The sequence below is a fragment of the Aquarana catesbeiana genome, linkage group LG02 (genome assembly GCF_042186555.1).
Source record: "Aquarana catesbeiana isolate 2022-GZ linkage group LG02, ASM4218655v1, whole genome shotgun sequence".
In the NCBI taxonomy this organism is placed as follows: Eukaryota; Metazoa; Chordata; class Amphibia; order Anura; family Ranidae; genus Aquarana; species Aquarana catesbeiana.
In genome coordinates, this window is record NC_133325.1 from 513118220 (window position 1) to 513139720 (window position 21501).

General features: G+C 44.1%; 1 protein-coding gene across 1 annotated transcript in view; it reads right to left on the bottom strand.

Annotated features, from left to right (window-relative positions):
* LOC141128475 (C4b-binding protein alpha chain-like) overlaps positions 1 to 21501 on the bottom strand; it is a gene marked incomplete in the record, with an annotated part of 860616 nt that overhangs the window by 703927 nt on the left and 135188 nt on the right.

Below are 21501 nucleotides of genomic sequence, written 5' to 3' on the forward strand. Positions count from 1 at the left end.
ACAGCCTGGGGACATAAACGTCATCTGCTGCAGCTCCGGACCTCTGGGAATCTGTGACCTTCTTGCGCTCCCTCAGATAAGTGCTCCTCAGGCCACCAATTTTAGCTTTTAAATAAGGGATGGTTGCTGTGGGGACCACCGGCTTCACCAACTCCAGCAGTTTCTCCAGCGCTGCCTGCCTCTTCTGTTTGTGATTATAGTGGGGGTGTCTCACTTGCCACAGACAGGGCAGCTCCCTGTATTTGTCAATGAACAGGGGCAGGAAATTGTGGTCGTTGAACCCATCCATTTTCTCTGCAAGACACAACACAAGACAAACCCTAATGTCAGGCCAAACTCCCCTAATCTTGTTACAATATAGGCTTCCATTTCGAAGCAGTATAGGCGCAAGTTTAGATCTTACCTTCGTTATCACAATCGGCGATGCTTCTTCCTCCGCTCACAGATCGTACGTAATACGCACGTGTGTTACGCTTTATACACACTGCGCATGCGTATAACTCCGCCCGCCCCTGACGTTCTTTCTAGTCTATTCCCCGCCCCTTTTCGTTCGGCGCAGTGGGGGAAGAGCACATGGCGGATTGACAGCAGGTGCGTTCTAATTGTAGCAACGAGGAGGAGGGGGAGGAAAGGCCGGAGCCTGAAACGTTCCGATCCAGAAGGAGATTTAAGGACTCAAATATGTCCTTTGGGGAGATGTTGGAAATGGTGGACATCCTGAAGAAGTCCCACTATGATGGAAAGTATGGGCCTTACCCCAACCCCAATGTCCGAAAGGCCAAGATCATGGCGAAAGTGGTCAGGAGTCTGCACCGGAATTTCGGGGTACGACGATCGAAAGATCAGCTCAGGAAGCGGTGGTCGGACCTCAAATTACGAGAACATGAACAGTACAGAAAGATCCGGAGAGTGCTGCAGAAAAGTAAGTAGTTGTGCTGTGTTCCTATTCTTTTTGTGTTTATTACGTTCGTGCTGCTCCATGTGCTTTTAGGAACTGTTGTACAGTTTAAAATGGCAACTTTCATGTTCATGGGCACATTATTCGTTCGGATCAAACATTTTTCGTTCCAACTATAAAATACCATTGTTTAGGCCATATGCATTTGGCCGCCATTTTGACGCCCTATACTTGTCTTCAAAGAATTGGGTTGTGTAGATGGCTTTGTTACTAGAATGAAATGCAAACTAGATTCTGTGTAAGGAGAGGACACTGAGCAGCTGTTTACACATCTGGACACTGGAGCACTAGTGTGGGACACAAGAACACCATTTTTATTAGGGGGCCACACAGGTGCTCCAGTGTATACCATAGGGGGGTCTCCATCTGTGAAGCTTGTACCAAACAGGTAAAGTATTGCAGCTTGACAAAGGACACTAAAAAAGCTACATCTTGGAACTCTGCTAAAATAGACAATTGTACCCCACTTCCAAGCAATGTTTCATCTTTATAGTTCTGCCATCAAATATCTGTGTGCTAATTATACCATTTTTGATTTACATAGGGGAAAAAAGACTCGCAAGACACCCCTCATCCGAGGAGACCAGAGCCCCCCCCCCCCCCTCTGGAAGAAGGGGAAATACCCCCAACACAAGCTGAGCAGGAGGAAGAAGATGTGGTGGAACTAGTCACCACAACAGGTGAGTGTCTGCGACCACAGGCTCAGATAAGAGATGGATGGCGGCATTTTTTTTAGACCTAATTTATTTTGGGGTTCCTCTCTTTTTAGGTGATCGTGAGGGTGTGGATCCAGATCCTTTCACATCCGAAAGTGCCCAGATCCTGATCGGGGAGATCATGGGGTGTAATTTACAATTGGAAATCATCAAGCAAAACATCAATGATGTTATTCCAAAAAATAAAAACATCATTGATGTGTTGGGGCGAGTTTAAAGCCCCTCAAAATCACTTTCTTCTTTTGTGTGCTACAATGTGCTAAATGTTTTTGTGATTTTTCCCAAAGCCAAATTTGGAGGATGCACACAGTGTGTCAACATGTGCTATCTGCCATCACGGGAGATCAATGGACGCGTTTTGGGGGTGCAACCCCTTCCTCAATAATAAAGTAGCTGAGAGGAAGGGCTTGCTCCCCCAAAACACATCCTTTGATTCCCCGTGATGGCAGCTAGCACATGTTGACATTGGCAAAATTGTGTGCATCTTCCAAATTTGGCTTTTCCAGGGGTGATTTCCCCCCATCTGAACGCAATATCAAACACAGTTCCTAAATACTCATGTCTGATATTGCCTTCAAGTTCTACAAAATGTGAACTTTGTAAGTTCAAGATTTGTGTCTTTCTTGTTGGTTTTACACATACCTGTTTTATGTAAAATGGACATTTTGAGTTTTGATAATGCCACCACAAAAATTGGTATACCACAAACATGTTGGTTTTTTTTCAAAACCTTTGGTAAATGCACATGTGATTGTGCAGGTATTAAAAAGATTGTTAATCAAGAATGTGTGGATTATTGTCTCAACGCTACAACACTTTTGGGGTGATGCAATTGCTGTTTTCATTGCAAATGGGGGTTATTTACTAAGGGCAAATCCTCTTGGCACTACAAGTGCAGTTTCAGTGCAGTTGCAAGTGCACTTGTAGTGAAATGTGTTTTTGCATTTAGTAAATAACAGCCAACAGTGCTTTGTATAATAAGATTACACAATCATGACATTTTCTGGACTCAAAACATTTCTGTCAGGGTCAGCTAAAACAAACACAAGCAGTAAATGTCCTCCAAGAATTTCTTTTTTTTTTATTATAAAAAGGCTTCACAGATTGTCTGGCATATTGATAGCCCCCCTACCCACAAAGAACTCCAGGTAGCGTAACCGGACATCACGGGCACTCAGGGAGGGCAAGCCAGGACGAACACTTTCAAGCGCCGTCAGTGTGGTTTGATGTAGGATTCCGGCCTCAGGCCCAACTGAGCCAGCATAGTTGGCCGAATGTTTCCTTAAAAAGTTATGGAGAACACAGCACGCCAGTATAATATGGTTCAGTTTATACTCCGCCATATGGATGGGTGTCAGAAATAGTCGGAACCGGCTGGCCAGGATTCCAAATGTGTTCTCCACCACTCTTCGGGCTCTGGCCAGCCGGTAATTAAAAACCCTCTGTTCCGGGGTGAGGGTCCTCATTGGGAATGGCCGCATCAGGTGGTCCCCCAGCGCAAACGCTTCATCAGCAACAAACACAAATGGGAGTCCTTCCACATTGTCCTCTGGAGATGGCAAGTCCAAGCTGCCATTCTGGAGACGCCTGTAGAACTCCGTCTGGGCAATGACTCCACCATCGAACATCCGGCCATTCTTCCCCACGTCCACATACAAGAAGTCGTAATTAGCCGACACCACCGCCAACATCACTATACTATTAAACCCCTTGTAATTATAATAGTACGACCCTGAGTTGGGTGGTGGGACGATGTGGACGTGTTTCCCATCAATTGCCCCTCCACAGTTAGGAAAGTCCCACCGCTCGGCAAAGTGGGAGGCCACAGTCTGCCATTCCTGTGGCGTGGAAGGAAACTGTTGAGGAAAAAACAATAAACATTACTATTTTTACTCAGAAACATGGCAAGCAGATTATACACAAACATTATGGGGCAACCTCCAGATAGCATTTACTAAGGGGAATTTAACAAGGCCAAAGTATAAAGGTACACCTATCATATCCCCCCCCCATGGGCCATTTCTAACATTATAGGGGGTGTGTGGAAATCTTGGACAGGTAACCCTCTTCACTTCATTGAGAGATGAATGCCTAAATAATGGGTATTACTTTGAACAGACCCTCCTTAGTTACACTATTGGCAGGCCACTGGACAGGTAAGAAGTGTCATAATACAAAGATATAAATACACACTGTACACATTTGAGGACATTTGGACATTCTGCTATTACCTATCAAGATAATAATAGGATACAAAAACTTTAAACAGTACCATTTGAAAGTATACAGGCAGGCCCTTGCACTACATGCTTTGGGGAATTCATCCATACATCTGAGCACTAAAGAGGTGGGTATAGTGTGTATGGGTTTGGCAAAGTCAGCAGATAGATGATTGAGGATAGATAGAGAATTGGTATCAGCTGACTTAGCAGTTGGGGGAGGGAGGGTTACTAAAAATTATTTGGGGACACCACAAAAAAAAAACCTCTGGCACTCTGCCTGAATTTAAATAAAAAATAACATTTCCAAACATTTTAGGGGGTGTTTGAGGTAAAGCACTACTATGGAGCAGAAAAAATACATTGTTAAGTGACTACATGAGGTGAATATAGGGCCAGGAGACACCATGCTGGGGAGGTTAGTGAAGGGCAAATATGTATGAAGGACCTAAAATAATAATTACATAAAAATCCAGCATGCATGAGGACAAAGGGGACATTCACAGCATATTACAATCATGGTAATTAGGGAATGAGGAAATAAATACAATATATTATCAAACATTCAATACAATAAAATGTGATATTAAAGGATAAAATGCTTACCTTCATATACTCCTTCTGTAGGACCTGTATGATGGCAGAACAGGTCTCTGGGATAATGATCCCCAGAGCCTGGGGGGAGATGCCTGTCGAGAACTTCAAGTCCTGCAGACTTCTCCCTGTGGCCAAATATCGCAGGGTAGCGACCAACCTCTGCTCCGGAGTGATGGCTTGCCTCATGCAGGTATCCTGCCTGCTGATATAGGGGGTCAGCGAAGCCAACAAACGGTGAAACACGGGGTCCGTCATCCTGAGAAAGTTCCTGAAATCCTCAGGATTATTCTCACGGATCTCACGGAGCAAAGGCATATGAGAGAACTGATCACGCTGAAGCAACCAATTCTTGGTCCATGAACTCCTCCCCACCCTGTTCATGGACTGGACTTGTGTCAAGGTCAGGACCCCAACACCAAGCCCCCGCACAGCACGAACTCTACGAGGAGTACGCATATGAAACATGGCTGGAAAACGGTCGGCTGCTCAGAACGAAGTAACAGAACGCACTGAAGAACAGCAAGACCTGTGAAGAGCGAACTGAAAAACAGTAACGAACGAACAAGAATACAATGACTAAGTCACGCGGAACTTGCTTGCACGCACTGAAGAGCAGATACAAACCCACAAGCACAAACTGAACGTCAGAAAACGATCTGAAAACCACGAGTCTGAAAAAGCGCGAATCGTCTCTCACCAAACTTTTACTAACACGAGATTAGCAAAAGGAGCCCAAAGGGTGCCGCGCTTGGTTCTGAACCGGCCTTTTCTAGTCTCGTCGTACGTGGTGTACGTGACCGCGTGGTTGGCGATTGGAAATTCCGACAACTTTGTGCGACCGTGTGTAGACAAAATAAGTCGGAAAAAATCCTAGGATTTTGTTGTCGGAATGTCCGAACAAAGTCCGACCGTGTGTACGCCCTATTCCTCTGCAGGGATAGCACACTGTATTTTACTTTACCCCAGGAATGGTGTATGCTGCTGTTGTAGTGTTTCTTGTTGTTTTTTTCTCGTTCCACTTGTTTTTCTTTGTACCAGTACTAGATACTTGCTCCTTAAAATGTATGTCTAGGTTTAAATTGATGATCCTAACTTGCTGTGTGGTAATCCTCCTTGGTGTCCCTGCCCTTCATGTACCTTTTCCAGCACCCCCTACTTAAATATATGGTGCTAAAGATAACCTCCCTCAATGCCAAGTGGCTGAATAGCACATACTAGAGGGCTATACTATGAAAATAAGCCCCTTTACAAATATGCAAAATACTTCACAGTGCATGTACATGTGAAACTCATTTTCATAGCCTTAAAGCCCCTAAATGCCACCATGCCAAATTCTCCCACTATTTATTAGCTAACGCAAATGCTAAAAGGTAAGGGGGGATGAATGCAATAAAAGATTGCATTTTTTATTTCAACTCCAGAACCTTGAGGAAGATGTCCATGGCAGATTTATTATTCTTTCCGATTCCTTTAATGAACACTACATAAAAACTGTTAATGTCTATACACCTAATGAATGTCAGGAAGAATTTTATGAGACTCTTCTACAAAAACTCCAACTACCGGTATATAAAGATAAACCTATAATATTACGTGGTGATTGCAACACAGTTGCTGAAGTCTCTATAGATTCTATAGATTCTTCTAATACAGCAAGAAAGAGTTCCACAACATTATCATCACTTCTCCCATCAGGAGACTTCTATGATGCATGAATGGCGCTGTTTGCATGGCTTTGAGAAAGATTATGCTTTCTATTCCAACACCCAAACCCATTTATTGAAGGATTGATCTCGCCCTTAAATGTGAATACACCTTACAGTAAATTACTAAGGGTAACACACCATACGCCATGAACCTTTTTACAAACAGCGTATCTATGATCTGGAGACTCAACACTTCTATACTTACTAATGCTGTTTATAAGGAAGAGATCAAATCTGAAACTCAAATCAGAACTACATAACTCGAGTTATCAACTTAGTTCCTGCTAGGATTTCTTAATAAGTTTAATAACCATAATAAGGCAACGTCTTACCTTTTACACTCAAGGGAAATCTAAAATCCCTTTCCTCAAACCTCATAACAGTAATACACTTTAAACCCTGTACAGATAGCTAATCAGTTCCATAATTTCTAATCTGATCTTTATAATCTTCAGACTTCTGGTTCCAACCTCCCCCCTACAGTGGTAACCATACAAAAGGTTTTTGGATGCTGTACATCTTCCATAAGTTCAAAATTATTTCTGCTTCATTTACAAAGTAAGAGGTTAAAAGGGTGATTGCAGGATTGCAAGGGTGATTGCAGGAAAATGTGGGATAGGACCTTGTTGTCGGAAATTCCGACCGTGTGTAGGCTCCATCACACATTTTTCCATCGGATTTTCCGACACACAAAGTTTGAGAGCAGGATATAAAATTTTCCGACAACAAAATCCGTTGTTGGAAATTCCGATCGTGTGTACACAAATCCGACGGACAAAGTGCCACGCATGCTCAGAATAAATAAAGAGATGAAAGCTATTTGCCACTGCCCCGTTTATAGTCCCGACGTACGTGTTTTATGTCACCGCGTTTAGAACGATCGGATTTTCCGACAACTTTGTGTGACCGTGTGTATGCAAGACAAGTTTGAGCCAACATCCGTCGAAAAAAATCCTAGGATTTTGTTGTCGGAATGTCCGAACAAAGTCCGACCGTGTGTACGGGGCATTACACAAGACTCCAGGCCCTGATGTGTTCTACAATGAATATTATAAAACTTATACTGATCTACTCACTTCTACCTTACTTATGTAACTCTTTTAACCACACATGAGGGGACATGACCTAAAGATTCTCTTGAGGTGCTTATTGTGACCATCCCCAAGCCAGGTAAACCGTGAGACAATCCGGTAATTTCCACCCAATCTCTCTCTTAAACATCAATATGAAATTCTACACCAAACATATTGCAAGTCGAGTATCGGAACTTACTCCCCCACTGGTCCATGCTGACCAGGAGGGATTTGTTGCTATATGACAATCCTCGGATGGCACTAAAAGATTTATTGATCTTCTACAATGGGCTGAGCATCATCTAATGCCTTCTCTACTTCTTTTCTTGGATACAGAGAAGGTGTTCGATCTCAAAGCTGTTCTCACAAAAATTGGCCTCACCAGTCATATGTTCAGCTATCCAAGCACTTTACACGCTTCCCAGTGCTAGGGTGTGGACAGCTAGTTTTCTCTCCATTCAATTTATGATTACTAATGACACCTGAAAGGGATGCCCCTGTTCCCCGTTACTTATTTATGGAACCACTAGGGAAACATCAATTCCAATATGCAAACGTCGGGAATTAAGACTGGTGATGTACAGTATAAAATTGGCCTTTGCGTTGACGACATATACATTTCCTTGGCTGATCCTTTATAATTCCATTCCCCTTACAATGTATACTTGAAAAATTTGGAGATATCTCCTTAAAAAAGTAGATTTTTTTTCAAATCACACATGTTGGCTATTGGATTGGGGCCCTCTACTAAGTTTCAGATTTCACACATGGTTCATTTTACACGGGCTCCTATGTCTTCTTCATCTCAACTATACTACTCTGTTTATAAAACTTAATAAAATTAGCAATGATTTGCAGTCTACCTACTCTTCTTGAGCATGCTGCATAGTCTTAAAGTAATAGTAAAGGCTATTTTTTTTGTTTTAAAACACCAACCATGTTACACTTACCTGCTCTGTGCAATGGTTTTCACAGAGCAGCCCAATTCTCCTCTTCTTGAGTCTCCCGCCAGTGCTTCCCTGGCTCCACCCTCCGTTAAGTGTCCCCACAACAAGCCACTTAATCCTAAGCCCCTTTCTGAGTATCCATAAAACACTCAGAGCGGGACTTGGTCTCACCTCCGCTCACAATCAGGAGCAAGAGACCCAAGGTAGCTTTGGCTGTCATGTACATCACTAGATCAAGATTAGGCTCAGATATACATTTAGGGGGAGCTGCGGGGAAAGCTGCATACAAAAGGTTTTTTATCTGACTGTATAGAATGCAGTCAGGTAAAAAAATATGTTCTGCCTTTACAATTACTTTAAAGTGTTTGTTACCCTAAATAAAAAAACTGGATCCTGTTTCTTTAAAGCACGAACAACAGCACAGTGCTTGCGCTGTGTCATTTGGCCCCTTGTATCACCTAAAATACCTGGCTGATCCTGCCTGGTTCTGTCCTCCCCCTGTAAACTGACCACAGTTTATCATGGCTGCTGAGCCCCGACACTGGTCAGTTTACGTGCCTCCATCATCCGCAGCTCTCCTCTGTCCTCCTCTCTGCCCTTCCTTCCCTGCCTGTCAGCTACGTCAGCTCCCCAGCCCTCCCCTCCTGCTGTTATCATAAGGCAAAGTTCTTTCTACAATCCCCTCTGTTATATTAAACAATGTCCCTAGTTTATGTTTTTTTTTTTTTTTTTAAAGCCGCTGTATACCTTTTTCGTAGCATCGCTCGGTGCTCACATGACCAGCCCCCTCTCTCCTCCTCTCCTTTCCTCCTCCCGGGTGACGTCAGCGGGGGTTTCTCCACCCCTCCCGCTGTAGCTGTCAGATTGAGAGAGGCTGCCGGTCATGTGAGCGGCTATAAAATAAGGTATATAGCGGCTTATTTACAAAAAAAATACACATACACTGGGACACGTTATTTAATGTAATAGAGGGAATTGTATAAAGAACACTAAGTGGCTTAACCACTTTAGGTAAGCGATTTCTCCTACCACATTCTATATATGATGTTTAGGATCTTACTGTTTCCCATGCTCCTATCCCATTTGCAGAAACTTTAAACATTATTAAATTCCTTTATCTGGGGACACAAGAAACTATGAATCCAAAATTATATACTATTCTTCTCAACTAGTCATGCAGAAATGGGAGTTTGTGATATTACAAAATATTAAGTCATGATTTTAGAGCAGGCCAAACACTGGAGGTACACTTCTTCTGATTCATTCTGGCTCCAAACTGAATGTTCAGCTCTCACATCTGATCTCCAACTAGCCTTAAGTGCTGCCTTATTACAACAACAACAACCCAACAAATTGTACAACGATGCTGTCACTACAATCTTTAAAACCTGGAACTCTATTAATGAAAGTTCCAAAGGCTTTTCGGGAACAAGCTTTGATGCACCTTCTGTTCTATACTTTAGACCTGATTATTGAAATCAGTGCCCATCAGTGCCACCTATTAGTGCAGCCTCATCAGTGCCCCCTAATCAGTGCAGTCTATCAGTGCCTCCTCATCAGTGCCCATCATTGCAGCCTATCAGTGAAGGAGAAAAACTACCCGTTTGCAAAATTTTATATCAAACTTGGGATGAAGGAGAAAAACTACCCGTTTGCAAAATTTTATATCAAACTTAAAGTGGATGTAAACCCGAATTTTTTTTTTTGATATCATACTGTAGAGCAGGGGTATTGAATTAAAATTCATGGAGGTCCGATTAGTAAAAATTTCTTCCAGCCGAGGTCTGAATCGCAGTTTTGTGCGATGACTCAGATTCTTTACATCACAGCCCAGCTGTGCAGGTACTACAGTCCATTTATTTGAATGGGCTGCTGTGCCTGCGTTTTCTGCTGGGAAAAAATCCTGGCACCTTTTTAAAAATGCAGCCACATGGAGACTGCATGGTGCGTTTGTACCATGCAATTTCCATGTGCAGAAAATTGCACCTTGCGTTTAAGAGTTAATGGTACACCTACACTTTTTTTGTACAGCACTTTATTTTGTGTGCAGCTGCTTGTCCCCTTCACATCTTCCTCACCACAGCACTGCCCCCCTTCACATATCACCCCACACAGCATTGCCCCCTTCACATATCACCCCACACAGCATTGCCCCCTTCAAATATCACCCCACACAGCATTGCCCCCCTTCACATATCACCCCACACAGCATTTCCCCTTCACATATCCCCCCCACACAGCATTGCCCCCTTCACATATCCCCCCACACAGCATTGCCTCCCTTCACATATCCCCCCACACAGCATTGCCCCTTTCACATATCCCCCCCACACGGCATTGCCCCTTCACATATCCCCCCCACACAGCATTGCCCCCCTTCACATGTCCCCCCCACACAGCATTGCCCCCTTCACATATCCCCCCACACAGCATTGTCCCCCTTCACATATCCCCCCCACACAGCATTGCCCCCCCATTTATCCCCCCACACAGCATTGCCCCTTTCACATATCCCCCCCACACAGCATTGCCCCTTCACATATCCCCCCACACAGCATTGCCCCTTCACATATCCCCCCACACAGCATTGCCCCTTCACATATCCCCCCACACAATATTGCCCCTTCACATATCACCCCCACACAGAGCAGGAGGCGGGACAATCCTAAACTGAAGGCACAGCAGCACTGGGCGGGGCGGGGCGCGGGAGCTGCCGCGTTAACTGTTCATATTAGTTTACTGGTGATCGGCTGCTAGGACCGCCTCCTAGCAGCCAATTACCTGCCGATTATCGTGACAGGCAGCTACCTCTCTCCACGCAGTGCGGATCCCGCCCCCAGTCCAGAATTGTCCCGCCTCCCGCTCCTCTCTACTGTAATGACAGCGGAGGAGGCTGGGGACAAAAGCAGTGACTGAATGGCATGATCGTGGCAGTCCAGAAAGAGCAGCAGCTCGGGCCGGACGCGGACCGCGGGACGCCATTTAGTGATGCCCACTGTAGAGTATAAGATTTCCTATCATTTGAGCCCAGTCTTGCCACACAGAGTTAATCCATCTCTGAGCAATCCCCTTTTATTGTTCAGTGAGAAAAATCTTGACAAACTGACAAAAACTTTGTCAAATACTCCCCCTTGCTGTGAGTGACAGCCTAAGACACATGCATGATTATTTAATTCCCTCCCCCCACTCCTTTCTTCAGCAGCTCTGCAAGGATTGGCTGTTCCACACCTCAGCATGATTTGGCATGCTGAAGTCATGTGGTTACTTTCCTGTCTTTTCACTGGATATTAGAGATCATAGCAGAAGTTCAGTTAGAAATGCACAGGAGAAAATGCATATTGACAAGGGGAGTGTAGAGGTGGGCGGGGAGTCTGACATCACGACTCCACCCACCGAGCTCCAGACAACAGACCCACCCACAGAATCTGCAGTTTTTCAGCTCTCATAACAGACAGAGGGGAGACATTTGACAGGTAAAGATACATGCAGGAGGCATGCATATCCTTATAGATAACCCCTATGGCAGTAGTTTAGAAAGGATGACATTGGGTTTACATCCACTTTATTAATGTTCAAAATTGGGATAAAATCTTGGGAACAAAGAACACGGAGGAGAGATGGGTTTGCTTTAAGAGCATATTAAATAAGGGAATTAGCCAATGCATTCCATTGGTTAATACATTTAAAAGAGCTAACAAAAGTCCTGGATGGCTTAACTCCAATGTAAAAATGCATATAAAAGCAAAGGAGAAGGCCTTCAAAAAATACAAGGTAGAGGAATCATCATCAGCATTCAGACTTTATAAAGAATGCAACAAGAAATGTAAGGGTGCAATAAGGACGGCTAAGATAGAACATGAAAGACACATAGCAGAGGAGAGCAAAAAAAATCCCAAGCAATTCTTTAAGTATGTAAACAGTAAAAAAGGGAGGACAGACCATATTGGCCCCATAAAGAATAGGGAAGGACATCTGGTTACAAAGGATGGGGAGATGGCGAAGGTATTGAATTTATTCTTCTCCTCAGTCTTCTTGAGGGAATCAGGGGGCTTCAGTAACCAAAACTGCAGTGTTTAGTCTCATGACACATCACAGGAAGCACCTCCAAGGTTAACAGAGGACAGAATTAAAATTAAACTTGGAAAACTTAACATTAATAAATCACGGGGACCAGATGGCTTGCATCCGAGGGTACTTAGGGAACTCAGTCAAGAAATTCCCAGACCATTGTTCCTAATTTTTACTGACAGTCTACTGACTGGAATGGTACCAGCTGATTGGAGAAAAGCCAATGTAGCATCAATATTTAAAAAAGGGCCCAAAATACATCCCTGGGAATTACAGACCAGTTAGCCTAACATCAATAGTTTGTAAATTCTTGGAGGGGATGATAGTAAAGAGAACAGTATCATTAGCAGTAATCAGCATGGATTCATGAAGAATCGTTCTTGCCAAACCAATCTATTAACCTTCTATGAGGAGGTGAGTTGCCATTTAGATAAAGGAAGGCCCGTAGACGTGGTGTATCTGGATTTTGCAAAAGCATTTGACACAGTTCCCCATAAACGCTTACTGTACAAAATAAGGTCCGTTAGCATGGAACATAGGGTGAGTACATGGATTGAAAACTGGCTACAAGGGCGAGTTCAGAGGGTGGTGGTAAATGGGGAGGAGTCGGAATGGTCAGGGGTGGGTAGTGGGGTCCCCCAGGGTTCTGTGCTGGGACCAATCCTATTTAATTTGTTCATAAATGACCTGGAGGATGGGGTAAACAGTTCAATCTCTGTATTTGCGGACAATACTAAGCTAAGCAGGGCAATAACTTCTCCGCAGGATGTGGAAACCTTGCAAAAAGATCTGAACAAATTAATGGGGTGGGCAACTACATGGCAAATGAGGTTCAATGTAGAAAAATGTAAAATAATGCATTTGGGTGGTAAAAATATGAAGGCAATCTATACACTGGGGGAAGAACCTCTGGGGGAATCTAGGATGGAAAAGGACCTGGGGGTCCTAGTAGATGATAGACTCAGCAATGGCATGCAATGCCAAGCTGCTGCTAACAAAGCAAACAGAATATTGGCATGCATTAAAAAGGGGATAAACTCCAGAGATAAAACGATAATTCTCCCGCTCTACGAGACTCTGGTGCGACTGTTCCCAGAGTATGCTGTCCAGTTCTGGGCACCAGTCCTCAGGAAGGATGTACTGGAAATGGAGCAAGTACAAAGAAGGGCAACAAGGCTAATAAAGGGTCTGGAGTATATTAGTTATGAGGAAAGGTTGCGAGCACTGAACTTATTCTCTCTGGAGAAGAGACGCTTGAGAGGGGATATGATTTCAATATACAAATACCATACTGGTGACCCCACAATTGGGATAAAACTTTTTTCCAGAAGGGAGTTTAACAAGTCTCATGGCCACTCATTAAAATTAGAAGAAAAGAGGTTTAACCTTAAACTACGTAGAGGGTTCTTTACCATAAGAGCGGCAAGGATGTGGCATTCCCTTCAACAGGCGGTGGTCTCAGCAGGGAGCATTGATAGTTTAAAGAAACTATTAGATAAGCACCTGAACGACTGCAACATATAGGGTTATACAATGTAATACTGACATATAATCACACACATGGTTTGGACTTGATGGACGTGTGTCTTTTTTCAAACTCACCTACTATGTAACTATGTAAACTATGAAAAACTTTTTTCTCAACATTTTCAGTCTTTTTCTGTTTATTTAGCAAAAAAATATATAACCTAGTGGTTATTAAACCCCACCAAAAGAAAGCTCTATGCAAAAAAAATGATAAAAATGTCATATGGGTACAGTGTTGCATGACCACACAATTGTCATTTAAAGTGTGACAGTGCTGAAAGCTGAAATGTGGCCTGGGCAGGAAGGGGGTAAAAGTGCCCAGTAGGCAAGTGGTTAAGCTAAGGCAAAATTTCCTAGCACAGTAAAAAAATTCTATTTCAAAGTGAATAGCTTATTTGGCTTTAGTAAATCACCCTATTGTGTCCAAGCCAACTGCTTATGATCAAGACTAAGTAAAAGTAGATCCCAATAATGACTTGCCTGGATCTTGTTAAAAGATGCTATGGTCTGTAATGGGAAGAACTTTATAGCCCAGTCTTAGTATACCTGTTTTTCAGCTACCCAGAACCCCATTCTTAAACTGTTGTAAAGAACCAAAAAAAAACCCAATAAAATGTGGAGAGGGGGAGGGGGTAGATTGGCATGAAAGAATAAAGAGACATGCTTTTGCAGAGCTCCTGATATCCCTGTCAGTACTACCATAACTAGAATAACCAGCAGCTATCATCTAGAGCAGCCTTTTTCAAACAGGGTGCCTTGAGGTTTCTTCAGGGGTGCCTTGGCAAAATGCCTAAAAATGTATCAAAAATTGTATACAAGCCAGCAGGTAGATCAAGCATGCCTTTTAATTACAAAATGCCAAGGGTTTTTATTATCCACCATTACGACTTTCTAGACACTGGCATCCTAACAACCAATGACGTCATCGGTTGATAAGGATGATGTCTGTTGCCTCCATAGCATCCTTGTTTTCCCCTCCTGTGCCCCTCTCCCTCTGCACTGGGATCACATTAGCTCACATAATTGAGGGAGAAGAGAAACATAGGGATACTAAAAGCTCTAAAAGAATAAATCCTTTCCAACGTTGGGTGTCTATGTGTGGATGTTGCTGCGTTATGTAAAATTATTAGAATAGTTTTTACATTTTACAAGTGGGGTTATATAGTGGGGTTACAAACAGGACTTATCAGTCAGAAAGAAATATCCACCGCCACCCATTATGGTATTCAGACCTAATGGTTTAACTCCTGGAGAGAAGAAGGAGTCTGTAGGTGGAAGGGGTCTGTGAGCAAAAAAACAAACTCAAGGTATGTATGTGGCAAGAACGTTATCAGTCATTCAGCAGAGGTTAGCATGGGTTTTAAGAAAGCAAAGGTGTACTGACAGGGTAGATAAACATGTAGGTAGCGTGTAGGGCAGCCCATTAATTTCAATGGGCTGCTCTATGCTCTACAAATGCGGAAGAAAGTCCCAAACCTTTTTTTAAAATCACACGGAGTCAAGGCACATGTCAGCAGATGCGTGAGGGTGTCATTAACAATTAATGGTACTGCTGTGTATCTGCTAAAGGGCAGCACATTTCTGTGGTGTCAGGAAAACGATTTTGCATGCGTTCCTGACACACAAAAATGTGAACGCAGGCTAAATGTCTCAGTTACATTGGTGGTCAGTGTAAATTTTCTCATTACATTGGTGTTTGGTGTAGAATCCTTTCATTCACACTGGTGGCCAGTGTAAATGTCCCCCTTACATTTGTGGTCAGTGTAAACCCCTCCTTACATTGGTGGTTACTGTGAATGCTTCTATTACATTAGTGGTCAGTGTAAACCTCTGTTACATTAGTGGTCAGTGTAAACCCCTATTACATTGGTGGCCAGTGTTGAAACTGCTCTTTATATTGGTAGTCGGTAAAAAAAAGTTAGCATTGCCATTGATCACACCCTCCCCTCCCCTCAGCACTGCCACTGATCCCAGGAGTCCTAGGATCCCTAGGAGTTTTCTGTCTATTAATGGGTCCCCTCACCTCCCCAGTCCATGGTATGCAGGCAGTGAGGAGATGATGTGCTGTAACCTCCAGTTAGCAGTAATGATGTACAGTAATCTCTAGCAACCAATCAACAAGCAGAAATCATGTGCTGTAACCTCTAACAACTAATCAGTGAGCCGTAAAGTGTGCTGTAACCTCTAGCAACCAGTCAGTGAGCGGTAATGATACTTTGTAAACTCTGGCAACCAATCACAATCGCTGCCTGATCTGATTCAGTAAATGGATTTTGAGTCTAGCTGCTATTTATTGTATGTTTCAAGAGCAGATCGAGAGCGAAACTGCATGGGGGGGTGGGGGGCAAGAACATTTTTGCCCAGGGTCCAATCAATATTAAAGATGGCCCTAATTGGATCCAACCTGCTTAGTATCCAAGCTTGCTTTGCCTTAACCTTTTTAATAGGGACAGAAAATACTATTTTGTGAACATGAGCTGGTAGATGTGTGGAACCGGGAACTTCAACTTTTACTTTCCTAAACGTGAAATGTATAGCTTTTTAGATTACTTCTAGCTCATCCACAGAGATCTTTCCTCAATACATGCAGCCCATATTATTTCACTTTTATTGGACCAGTGTACACTTGGAATTCCCAGGCTAAGTAGGATCATGTGGAATCTTTCCGATCTATAGGGAGGTATTGGTCTGCCAGACCCCTTGCTATACCATACACATAGTCCAATTAGCTGACTGATTCCGGTATAGGAAATAGTATAGGATAGGATAGGAAAGTATAGGACACACACAAATATGTGACAAAAAATGCTCAATCAATAAATAAATATAGACATTCCAATACCAGTAATCTGTCCTTAAATTACATAAACAACCTAGGTGTTTCACAGGTCGATCCCTTATCTGGCCTGTGTTTACACAAATTGTGTCTGCCTTTTCCGTAATGGAAACACATGCGGTAAGTACGATTCCAAGAGTGTGGTGAAGGGACCATGGTGGACTATTTATCCTGTTATTCTATTATCACACTGCATAGACATTTGGATTTAGAAATACATTTTTATATTTTTTATACTGTATGGTCACTATAAATTTTTATATGGACATTATACTTTTTATATAACTTAAAGTGATTGTAAAGTCTCCTTTTAAAAAAAAACAAAAACAAACATGTTATACTTGCCTCCTCTGTGCAGTTGGTTTTGCACAGAGCAGCCCGGACTCCTCCTCTTCTTGGGTCCCTCTTCGACTCTCCTGGCCCCTCCCTCTTGTCGCGTGCCCCCGCAGCAAGCAACCTGCTATGGGGAAACCGAGCCAAGTCACAGCTTTGTGTGTCCATTCAGACACGGAGCCCCGACCAGTCCTCTCTCTCCCATTATTGGCTAGCTGACTTTGATTGACAGGCATGGGAGCCAATGGCGCTGCTGCTCTGTCTCAGCCAATCAGAAGGAGAGTCCCGGACAGCTAAGACACTCGTGGACATCGCTGAAGGGAGCTGGGGCTCAGGTAAGTATTAGAGGGTGCTGGGGAGACTGCTACACACAGAAGGTTTTTCATCTTAATGCATAGAATGCATTAAGATAAAAAAAAAACCTTCTGCCTTTACAACTCCTTTAGGGACACTGTCAGGACCTGAATCACCTGCTAGTGGCATGGTGGTGTCCTGAGTGGAACTTTGTATTTCCAGTGTCCACCAGTGGATGTCTTCCAGCAGCCAGCAGTTTCAGTCTTGACCTGAGCTGGCTTCCGGGAGGGTACTTTAGTCTCTCCTCTGCTAGGTCACCTTGGGTCAGTGTTTTGATTTGCTTGCTGTGCTAATTCTGATGCTGTTTCCATCTAAGCATAACTTAAAACACACATCCTCGCTCAGGTGTGGTGCTTAGTGGTGCTTAGGGGTAAAATGGACTCTCCTCCCAGCTTGATCTTGCAAGCTCAGAGCACACACCTCTTGCTGCCCTCTTAGGACTGTTGATATCCCTGCACAAACTACAAAACAAGAGAGAGTGCGCACTGACCTAGTGCATTATCATAACAAAATCTTTATTAAGAAAGTAGATTTATTGAGATAAAAAAAAAAAAAAGTAGAACAAGTGGGTACTCAAAAACACGTTTTTGACACAGAGACCGAGCTCTGAGGAAGAGGGCCTGACCCTAGAAATGCATTAGAATCTATGGACGTTTAGACGTTTCTTCCCATGCCATCCATCAGCTGAGTATGGTGTATTGGAGACGGTCTCGTCTGTGTCTCTAGACATGCTTATGTTAAACATGTGTTTGTGAGTACCCACTTGTTTTACTTAATAAAAATTTAGTTATGATAATGCACTAGGTCAGTACGGCCTCTCTCGTTGTTTTGCTGTTTTCATTTATCCAGCTGCTGCTCCTGAACCTGATCCAGATATTGCACTAGCCCTGCTGCCTTACATATGCTCCCATTGTTCCTGATCTCAGTCCTAATTCCCCCGCTTCTTGCATCTGTTATTCCCTGTCACCCATGTTCCTCATCTTGTACATATTGTATAGCGTTAGTTTTTCTGTTACTTTGGCATTTACTTTAATATATATATATATATATATATATATATATATATATATATATATATATATATATATATATAGCCTGGTCTCAGTTTCTATGTGTAGCCACACAGATCTGGTCATCTCTGCTGCAGATCACTGACATATTACTAGAATTGAAACATTTATATTTATTTATTGAGTGAGCATATTTGTCTCATTTTAAATTTGTGTATGTTTCACTGTTATTTATGCACTGGAATTTTTCAGCAGCGCTGTTATAAATGAGGTTCATGATTAGGGTTGGAGGAACAGTTCAGGTCGAGGATCCTCTGTTTAGTGATGTTGTCCATGCCATCCAGTCACAGCATGCAGAGGAGGTGGTGGACTGGTTTACTAAACCATCATCATCTTCCCCACCCTCCATCACCCAAGCAGAGACTAGTGCGCAGTCCACTGCAGCTGCCAGAGTGGCTTATTCTGCCTCCTTGTCCACTGCTACTCCTGCCATAGCCCCATCATCAGGCATGGAGGAGTCAGCTGAGTTATTTGAACACAGCATCAGCCACCTTCTCCTTGACGATGCACAGCCATTACTTGATCCAGATCTTGGTTCTGAGGTTGAGGAAGGTAGGAACATGAACCTACGGAGAGGGGAGAACACTGGTAAACAACAAATTGGCAGTCATGTTCTCCCAGCCGCAGTATATTTCCAAGTTGTCTCCCGTGATAAAGAGGATGGAGGGGATGATAATGATGATGAGGTCACTGATGCGACTTGGGAGCCGGATTGAGCAGAGGAGGATAGTGAGGGTGAGGCACAACCCCAAAGAGGTAGCCATCATGGAAGAGTAGAGAGCAGCCACCCTATTCCAGATTGTGAAGCTGTTATCTCCCGGCCCACTTCCCACAGCTCAGCTGTTTGCCCCTTTTTTAGCACATGTGCAGCCAATCGCACTTTTGCAATTTGCAAACTTTGCCTCAAGCGTGGCAAAAACACCAGCCATTTGGGAACCACATGCTTAACAAGGCATTTAACCTCCCACCACTCAGCGCATTGGCAAGAGTACCTGAAAGCCACACAAAAGGAACGCAATTTTGCTCCTCCTCTACCCCTGCTATACTTTATGATGTCTCAGCAGCCTCCACTGACAGGGATGATGGTACAGCGCAGGGTGTCCCAGGTCCTTGCAGCATGTCTACCAGTAGCACACCACCATCTGTAGACTATAGCCGGCAAATATCTCTGCCCCATCTGCTGCAGCGAAAAAAAAAAATACAGTCCCTGACACCTACATGCCCAGCGTCTAAATGCAAGCTTGTCAAAGCTGCTGACTCTAAAACTTCTGCCTTTCCATCTGGTGGATTCTGCCCCCTTCCATGAATTTGCAGAATGTTGGCTCCAGTGATGAGGATGGAGGGGATGATAATGATGATGATGAGGTCCCTGACACAACTTGGGTGCCGGAAAGAGCAGAGAACGAAAGTGAGGGTAAGGCACAACCCCAAAGGGGCAGCCATCATGGAAGAGTAGAGAGCAGCCACCCTATTACACCAGATTGTGGAGATGTTATCTCCCGGCCCACTTCCCACAGCTCGGCTGGCTGGGCCTTTTTTTTAGCACATATGCAGCCAATCGCACTGTTGCAATTTGCAAACTTTGCCTCAAGCAGATCAAGCATGGCAAAACACAGCCATTTGGATACCACATGCTTGACAAGGCATTTAACCTCCCACCACTCAACCCGTTGGCAAGAGCACCTGAAAGCCACACAAAAAGGAGTGCAATTCTGCTCCTCCTTACCTTTCCGGTCTACCCCTGCTATACCTCATGACCTCTCAGCAGCCTCCACTGACAGGGATGATGGTATAGTGAAGGGTGTCACAGGTCCTTGCAGCACATCTGCCAGTAGCACACCACCAGCTGTAGAGCAAATTTCTCTGCCCCATCTGCTGCAGAGAAAAAAAATACAGTCACTGCCACCCACATGCCAAGCATCTAAATTTAAGCTTGTCAAAGCTGCTGGCTTTAGAACTCCTGCCTTTGCATCTGGTGGTTTCTGTCCCCTTCTGTGAATTTGCAGAATGTGCTGTACCACAATGGCAGGTTCCCAGTCGCTATTTCTTTTCACGTAAGGCTATTCCAGCTCTCTAACATCACGTGAAAGGCAATGTTGTGGCATTGTTGGGCAGGGCAGTCAGCCACAAGGTCCACATTACTGCTGATGTGTGGCCCAGCAAACATGGTCAGGGACGATATATTTCATTCACAGCACACTGGGTAACTGCTTTCAACTCAGAAGGCTGTAGGACAGGGCTCAGTGCTGCAGCTTGTGCCACCACGTCTCCATACAGCTAGTGGCGATAATGTGAGATTTGTCAGCTCTACCCCCTCCCTCCTCCTCCATGCCCTCCTCTGCGGAATTGTCCCAGAAACCACAAGTACCCCCAAGGGGATATTTAATGAGTCAGGCTAAAAGGTGCCATGCAGTGCTTCAGCTGGCCTGTCTAGGGGACAGGAGCCACACCGGAGCAGAGATTCTTGCAGTTCTGCAGGGGCAGGCCCAGAGGTGTTTCATGCCATGCCAGCTGGAGCCAGGAATGGTGGTATGCGAAACCTCCTGTCTGCCCTTAGACAGGCAAAGTTGACACAAAGTTTCCTGGCACATGTCCTCAATTTGGTGGTGCAGCATTTTTTAAATAGGTACCTAGGGTTGGGCTGCTAAAGCAGGCCAGAAGAGTCTGTAGCCATTTCAGGCGGTCATACACAGCCAGTGCTCGGTTGGCTAATATTCAGTGGGAATTCCACCTGTCCATAAACCGCCTGATTTGTGACATGCCCACCAGGTGGAACTCGACTTTGGCAACAGTGCAGCAGCTGCACATGCAGCAGAGGGCTGTCAATGAGTATCTGTGTGAGTATGGCACAAGGAGAGGCTCAGGCCAGCTTGTTTTTTTTTCCCCACACCAATGGTTGCTGATACTGTACTGTCACCATTTGAGGAGGCCACAAGGATGGTGAGCCGTGACAATGCATGCACCAATGACACAATCCCTGTTGTGTTCCTGCTGGAGCAGACTCTGCATGGCATTATGGACAGGGCACTTGAGGCAGAGCAGTGGGAGGAAGAGGAGGACTTCCTTTCCTCTCAAGGCCCGCTTTATGCAGACACCA